The sequence below is a fragment of the Hibiscus syriacus genome, unplaced genomic scaffold (genome assembly GCF_006381635.1).
Source record: "Hibiscus syriacus cultivar Baekdansim isolate YM2019G1 unplaced genomic scaffold, ASM638163v2 tig00110029_pilon, whole genome shotgun sequence".
In the NCBI taxonomy this organism is placed as follows: Eukaryota; Viridiplantae; Streptophyta; class Magnoliopsida; order Malvales; family Malvaceae; genus Hibiscus; species Hibiscus syriacus.
In genome coordinates this window covers 1646689-1655722 of record NW_024062571.1, presented here as the reverse complement: position 1 = coordinate 1655722, position 9034 = coordinate 1646689, and positions in this window count along the sequence as shown.

The window sequence follows — 9034 nt, the reverse complement described above, 5'->3', positions numbered from 1 at the left end:
TAGAAAACCTTCCATGAAGAAGAGAGAAAGAGAGATCAACAACATCAACGCTTTTAACACCAGTAAAAATATTACTATCACTGAATCAAAACCAACTATAGTTGTACCGTCAGGTACTTCTAGACAAGATTCGAGGGAATCAATGAGAGAAAAGGGAAATGAGCATTTCGATCCTATTCCCATGACATATAAGGAGCTTTATCAATAGCTTTTTGACAAACATGTGGTGTCGCCATAACCAGAGGAACCTTTAAAGCCCTCATACCCCAGGTGGTATGATGAAAATGTACACTGTGAATATCATGGCGGTGTTCTGGGGCATGCTATTGAAAATTGCCTCGCCTTTAAGAGGATTGTTCAAAGAATGCACAACAAGAACTGAATTCATTTTAACAATTCAGAGTCACCCAACATTGCACAGAATCCTCTGTCTAATCACCAAGAAAATGGGGAAAATGCAATCATAAATGAGAAGGGTAAGAAAGTCAAAACCAGAATTTCCGAAGTAAAGTCACTTCTAGCTTGGGTATGGAGGTAAATGATAAGTGTGGGGTTTCTTGCATCGTATCCTAGCACATCATATTGCAAAGGTGGTTGTTGTTATCACATGATATAAAAGAATGTGTCGAATTTAGAGCCTTGATCATGCTAATGACGGACAGAAAAGAGCTGGAATTTTACGATGAAAGCAATGACACTCCCGAAGTAGATATTTGTGCAACTGGAGATACATCTGAAAAGTGAATGCCACAATCGAGGAATGGGGTATCTTGGGATGAGAAAAAAGATATCATCAGTATTACCACAGAGTTGTGTTGCCTAGGAAATAATGTCTTATTTGAATTTATCTTCTATATGCTTGAACTTTTTTTAAATGACATTTCTTTGAGCAATAGAGAATTGTTTGAAATTTAGGGAATATCAAGTTTAATAAAATAACATTTTGAGAAATGAGGTTATAGCCTTTTGACATATGTCGAGATCAAATTCCTTTAATAAAAAACAAGATCCATATCTTTTACCCGAAAAAAAATGTTTTCTTACACGTACAAGTAGGGAAGTAGACAAGATGGGGCATCTCTGATACATGACATTGCAAGACTAGTTAATTTGCATGTTTGTTAAGGATATTCCGTGATGATATACAATTTTCACAAATGGAATGGTGGAATAAACAAATTTGGCTTAGATCAATTGCTTAGGAATTGAGCTATAAAGATGAAATTTTCTTAATTTCACTAACACTCAGACTATAACAGATTATTCCTGGCAAACTTAGGAAATATCGAAAATCAAAGAATTAATGTGATATTAATGAACAATAATTTTAACAATGTTGGGATTGCTCCGCTGAAAGTAGTAAGTTGTTAATCTTTGGAGGTAATGTCTGAGGCAGCTATGGTGGTAATGTCTGAGCTTTATGAAGTGAGTTTCGTTTAAGTTTGTCAAGTCAAAGATTTTCTGACACTTGAATCCTTTAACTAAGAGTATTCTGCTAAAGTAATGGGAAATGTTAAGTTCTCTAACTTTATGAATACGAGTACATTCATATCATGACACTAGTCTCTAGGTGTCGAGATGAATTTCCTAGCAAAATCTAAAGTGAGGACATCAAGTTTAACAAAGTATAATTTAAAGAGATGAGATAAGGCCTGAAATAAACGTGGGTTTGAAATTAAATTTCGATGAAAGATGGACTAAGAGAGTCAAGAAACATCTGTTATAGTTGACTACACAAAAGCACTCAGAGGTTTTATTTTTAGATCGATATTTCAGCACTATCTCCGCTTAAAGAGTCTACGAAAATTGAACAAATGGAGGATTCTTGAGAAATGAAATAGAAATGCTCTATAAAAGGACTTACAATGGAATACATCATTTGCGCTATTTTGTTTACATCTTATTTGAAAATAATGAAAATAAAAACCAAATCGCATTGCCTTCTCATATTACCCATGGATCTTGACACTTGTCAAAGGGCTATAACTTTTGAAAACAACTTGTGCGATTAACTTATTTGATATTCAGTGAACTGATACTTTGTTTCAATTGCTCTAAAATCATTTTTATACCAAACCTTTTAAAAAAGGAGATATATCTCAGACAAGACATAGTTTCTCAAAAAAAAAAATCGGGTGAATGACCTGAAACAGTGTGGGGTATCTCCAGGTTTTCAATCTCTTCTCTTTCCACCACCCGTGCCACCTGACGTGGTTCCTATCTAAACAGAGCTTGACGTTGTGAAGAAAAAGGTAGCATTACAATCCATGACCAGACGTGATACTAGATCAAAGGGACAAATAATAACCATTCTAACCAATCATTTCAAAGTGAGTATGAGCAATACAGATGGTTTCTTTATCCAACACAGTGTCTTTCTTTACTATGAAGATGGTCGTCTTGTAAGGTGCAAGAGACCTACAACAATGAGTTGGCTGGAAAGAGTTTTGATGAGAAATTCGTTCACTATCTGGTCCCTCATGAAGTATAAGTTTACTGTTGTATTTAAGGATGCCATATCAAAGAGAAATAATAGGAATGCAAACCCTAATGATAAAGACAGACCAAATGAGCTTGAAAAAGAGCGTGACGTTTATAACTCAACAACGTTTAGAGTAAATATAAGATTTGTTGACAAGATTCCCATGCAAGAAATTCAAAGTACTATGTGAGTACAAGAAGCTGAGAACTCACAAGAAGCATTGAGGTTGCTTGATATAATTTCAAGGCAGCATACCTTCACGCCAGTCTTTTTCCATAACAATCAGAATAATTTTACAATACACTAGATGAGGTATCCTTGTTTGTAGAGGTTTTCGTTTGAGCTTTCAAGCCATGTAAAGAGTGTAACACCCCAATCCATGAGTTAAAATTTCATATGATATTTATATAATTGGTTTAATTAAAATTTTGGTTATAAAGGAATTTTTAAAAGATTGAGGACTTTAAGTGTAATTTTTTCCTTCATTGGTTTTAGTTAATTATAGCATTCACGTGGTTTGTTCAGACTTTGGTTGATATAAAATGATTTTATAATAAAGAAAGAAAACGACCATAAACAACACGCTTTAATAATTCATTTCGTTCACTGTTGATCTTCTATATTTTTTTTGGTTCTCTCTCTTCATAATCTCGCTTGCCTTGAGATCCTAAGGAAACCCATTTGAGTCCTCTCTTCATTGTATCTACCAGATCTTGTAGATTTTTGAAAGACCCAAAATTTTGGAACTTCCAAAGCTTTCGTTTGAGGAAGACAGAAGACAAATAAGGCTTGGCCTTGCGTGGTGGGTGGCGAGTGTGACTGCTTTTATTTGGCTACCGAGAAAAATCCTATTCCTTTTATTTCTAGGTATTTTTCTGTTTGCTTAGGGAGACTAGAGAGGGAAGAAGAAAACTTTTTGTTGTTTTATTTGTGTAGAGTTGAAGAAAAGATGCAGCAAAATCAGTTGAAGAAGAAAGGAAATAAGAATGGCTCAACACGTGGGTTTTAGAAAAAGTTACTAAAGAATAACGGGTAAATCACAACATGAGTCATCCAAGTTTGGTGAGAATTCAACCATGCCTTCTAGTTTTTATGTAGTTATGAATGTTGTTTAATGGTTTGAATAAGATTATTTTGGTCACTTACCTTGGTAGCTAAGTATTATATTGGCCTTTTGAGTTTTTAATTTTGTCAATTATGTCCCTCTGTTACATAAAGGATTTTTAATAAGTTATTTTTATGGTGAGAAAATTTATTTTAGATTTGAGTTTGTATATTTGAAAGTTTGGGTTCTTGAGAAAAAGATTGGAAGCTAGAAATTGAGTTGGTGAGCTTGAATTTAAGAGTTATTGTTTGGGTTTTGATGACGTCCTGAGTTCGTTTTTTAGGTTCGTTTTGCCAAATTCGAACCCGGTAAGCTGTTTTTCACTGATTTATCACCAATTCGATCTGTTCTCCGGAAATTAAGCTCCGTTTTTGATGAAATTTCTATTATTATGTATTTGAGGAATTATTGGAAGTTGAATTAAAGATCGAGGGCATTCGAATGGAATTTATATGGTCGATCAGTTTGGCACAGAAATCGAGGTAATACTTTACTATCTCTTTATGCTTTATGGAACATGTTGATATTAGTACATGCATGAATAAGATAATGTTGGTTACTTTTGTGGAGTTGAATAATTTATACACTCGATATGAATGTGGTAGAAATTCTGTAACTGAATACGGATCGAATGACTAATATAAGAGATTGAGGAATTATTAGAATTAAATTACAAGTTTGTGATTGGTGATAAAGAAATCAGTCCTGGATTTGTAACTTATATTTTATATCATCAAAGGTTAAATGGTAAAGGTACTTGGATGGGAAATTATGAGAAAACTTCGGTATGGTAAAATTACAAAAATACCCTTATGTTGTAGGATGACAAGAATTGTCCTTGGAAGTTGGTTAATAACTCTGAAAAGACATATTGATCCGATAAAATTACGGATGTGCAAAAGAAATGTTAGTTTTGCTTAGAAAATTTGGATAACTGGTTTTTAACCCCAAAAGGGTTTGTGCAAAATACTATAAGTCTGTTAAGGAATCATTTCGAGATCAAAGAATGCTCGGGAAAGCAATTAACCATTGGATTTCTAAAGTATAATTATTTTCGTTAATAGTTAATACCGAAATTATCTGGTTAAGAAATTATAAAAATGCCCTTGAGAGGTAAAAATAGTCCAAGTTGACTCTGAAGGAGGAAGTAACATGAGAACTTGTTTTTAAACCGATAAATTACTGATTTGATTGTTGAGATCTTATTTTTGTATGGAAAATTCCTGATAATCCATTAGTATCATCTGAAAAGGCATTTAACCTAAAAATCTTCGACTTGAGTAAGTTCATGAAAAATAATAATTTATCGATGGTGATATTTTGTCAGAATTGTTCGAAATGACTGAAATAAATGATAAGTTTGAATTCGATAATAAGATCGGACGGAAGAAAATGATTGTAATATATGTATTTGTATAATGACCAGAATATCCCTAGAATGCAAATGACCAAGAATTTCACCAAGCTCAGTAATGATTGGATACCCTTGAGATCTGAAATGAATGGAATAAAACTGAGCACCAAAATGACCAAAATACCTTTATGACCTAGAATAAGTAAATATCTTGGATTAATTAAGAAATCCAAATAAACATGAATATTGTGCTACCAGTAAAAGTTATGGAACGCAACTTAAGTGATCAACCAACGCTAGTACTATATCATTACCTGAATGATATAGATATCACTTGAATGTTTGTTCGCCTTCTCAAATTTGATTCGATGATAATTCTGGATGTACTGGCTAAGCTCAACTCTAGAGTGCATACAGTACTAATAAGTGGGTATTCATGAGACAAATCAACCACGAATACCAGAATGACTTTATTCTATGACTAAATTGAACTGAAAGGAAGTACAACATGTATTTGAAATTCATAAACGTCTAAATTATTCTGGAAAAATCTGAAGTAACCGGGATAGACTTGCTTACTAAACAAACTAAGTAACCTTAATGACTGATGATTAATTAGGTTATTTGATGAGTTTGGAAACACTGTTGAACTTACATGGTGTCATTATGGGTTATGAGCCATGGATCAAGTACGTCTGTATTTCCTGATATTGTTAAAACGTGGAAATAAAATAAAGACCGTTGGAAGATCTATTCAGCGATGATTATGGGGATGATCTATGGATTTGCATTATGGTATTAAAGAGTGAATACACTGGAAGGATAATGAATTAACTTGTTGACATGCATCAGTTTGGGAGTTGTGTAACTCAATTTGTTTGATAATACGATCGATAGTCATAGATTGTAAATGACTTGAATCTTCGATTCTATATTTTCATCTAAAATCACTTCGGTCATGTTTGAAAATGCAAGTAACGTAGAAGGAAAAGATTCTGAATACCTCATTTGGTTCAATTGGGCTGAAATCCTATGAATTCAAAGTATATTCCTGAATACCTCTGATTGTTTGGGTAATGGAATCACTCGTAGTAAATCTGAATTTAGAATTATTATGTATAAAGGTTCCTGAACGTTTTCCTGATGCACATGAAAACTTAGTGGAATTCTAAAGTATCAACCTGAAATATCTTATTAGATCGGTTAGAAATCGATTCTCTTCAATAAAATCTTATTCCTAGAATCCGATCAAATTGCACAAGTTCATGTTATCCATATTGATAACTACAAAATACATATGGAAAAATTTGGATTCTCTAGTGTGTTCCTTATATTTTGAAAAATTGTTTTATTGTTTTAACATGTGGTACACTAAAATCTATGGTTACTATTTTATGGATGCACCGACTTAACGATAATGGCTTTTGGATTTGTATCATTGTATAAATTGTATCTTGGAGATACAGATTTGTAAAGTACAGGTCTGATCAAGCTAGAAAATTTTTATGGACCTAATGTGACTCTTAGGTGGCTCTTCAGCCCTGAGATCATTCTTGGGTAGGCCCTGTGGCCCTAAGATGTGTTCTTAGATAGGCCCCACAGCCCTGAAATCTATCTTGGGTAGGCTCTCAGGCCCTAAGATGTTCCCTTAGGTTAACTCTTTGTAAGATGGTTTTAAAATACGAGTTTAAAAAGCTCCACTACAGTATGGTTTATGGGATTTTACTGAACTATCATTTGATTAGTGTACCTATTATGGTTTTATCGTACTGATAGAACACACTAGGCATCCTATTCGACCTCATGAAAACGTGATAGTATGAAAGGTTTCTTATGAACTGAGATTCATGGCTTCTACTCGATGAACTTCTAAGGGAACCCCAGATTATTCCGCCCACTGGTATACGTATGATTCAATAAGGAAATTATGGTTTCCCATTTATCTGCATGTCATGTAGCATCATCTGGTAGTTCTGTATTACTGAGCATTTCGAAGCTCACTCTATTACTCATCTTTTCAGGCTAAAAGAATTGTACCAGTGCAGCTATCGACTTCAGTAAGGGAGTTCTTCCGGTGCTGTTTGCAGAGTATGGTACATGTGATTAGGGGGCATGTAATTGTATTTTTTTTTATATATGATTCTGGAAATATGTTTTATTTTTAAACAGTGACAAATGATTTTATAAGTTTACATGTTCTGATAAAAAGTTTTAAATTTTCCGCTATTTTTACAGTGGGTCGCTCCGGTGGCCCTAATGTGACAACCCAGATCGGATCGGGTTATCTGCATCGGTCTGGGGGGTTACAAGGAGGCCTTTCACTAAATATTGATGTGTAAACCACGATGTTGATTCAACCAGTTTCATTAGTTGATCATAAATTTAAATGAAAACGAGTCTTACTCCGTTAACTAAAAAAGGCTAAAAGAACGTTTAAGAATCTCTGGATTAAAATTGATCCATACAATTAAGAGTACAAGATCACTGGATTGAGCCAAAAAATGAGCAAATGTCAGATATTTTCCATGAAGCCGTCAATGTTGGGGCATGATCGATTCCAAGGACAAGACCATCAGACAAAGAATGAGACTCCATCCAAGAAATAAAACAAGATCTAATTCATTTTACATACATCTTAGACATGCTTAAGAGAATCACATTTATCATTTTCTGCATATATAATTTTTGCAGCTTTAGAGTCAAGTTTCAACTTCACGACGAACGATACTCGATTCAGAAGCGACTTCAAAAAAAATCAATGATGGTTGCTTAACTCAGTGGCGATGAGCTACACCTCAACCAACTTGACCTATGAAAAGATCGAAATAACTTGACCTAATACATTTAGTGGTATTAGAGCTATGGTTTGAGTCAAAATTTTTCAAGATAGACCGACCGGTCGAATGTCAAAATATGTCTGATCAGTACATGCCCCTAGACTACAATTGTACCTCTCTGAGCCGGAACTCCAGGGCTGAGTCCCTATCTGTAGCGAGTAAACCGAAGTTTCTATCCGTTAAGGCTATATTTGTACAAAAAGGAACACCAGTAACATCTGTCTAAACGATGTGAAGTACCTCACGAGCCATGTGAGAGTTATTTATCTGAAAAATTCTGACTTGACTCCGAAAATGAAATTAGGGTATACTACTGCTCTATGAGCATATTCTCATGACAAAGACTGAATTGATTACTCAAGGATATTTTCTTTCGGATTCTCTTATTGAAATGAGAGAAAATTCTGATAAGAAGGTATACTCAACTGGTTAAGGATTAATGGAGGATCCATACTTTTGTAAAATCTACTTAAAGATATGAAAGAACTGATGGAAGTTTCATTTCTACAATTTTGTGATATGCATGAATTTCGAGGATGAAATTAATTTTAGGAGGGGATAATTGTAACACCCCAATCCATGAGTTAAAATTTCATATGATATTTATATAATTGGTTTAATTAAAATTTTGGTTATAAAGGAATTTTTAAAAGATTGAGGACTTTAAGTGTAATTTTTTTCCTTTATTGGTTTTAGTTAATTATAGCATACAAATGGTTTGTTCAGACTTTGGTTGATATAAAATGATTTTATAATAAAGAAAGAAAACGACCATAAACAATACGCTTTAATAATTCATTTAGTTCACTGTCGATCTTTTATATATATTTTTTTGGTTCTCTCTCTTCATAATCTCGCTTGCCTTGAGATCCTAAGGAAACCCATTTGAGTCCTCTCTTCATTGTATCTACCAGATCTTGTAGATTTTTGAAAGACCCAAAATTTTGGAACTTCCAAAGCTTTCGTTTGAGGAAGACAGAAGACAAATAAGGCTTGGCCTTGCGTGGTGGGTGGCGAGTGTGACTGCTTTTATTTGGCTACCGAGAAAAATCCTATTCCTTTTATTTCTAGGTATTTTTCTGTTTGCTTAGGGAGACTAGAGAGGGAAGAAGACAACTTTTTGTTGTTTTATTTGTGTAGAGTTGAAGAAAAGATGCAGCAAAATCAGTTGAAGAAGAAAGGAAATAAGAATGGTTAAGCACGTGGGTTTTAGAAAAAGTTACTAAAGGATAAAGGGTAAATCACAACATGAGTCA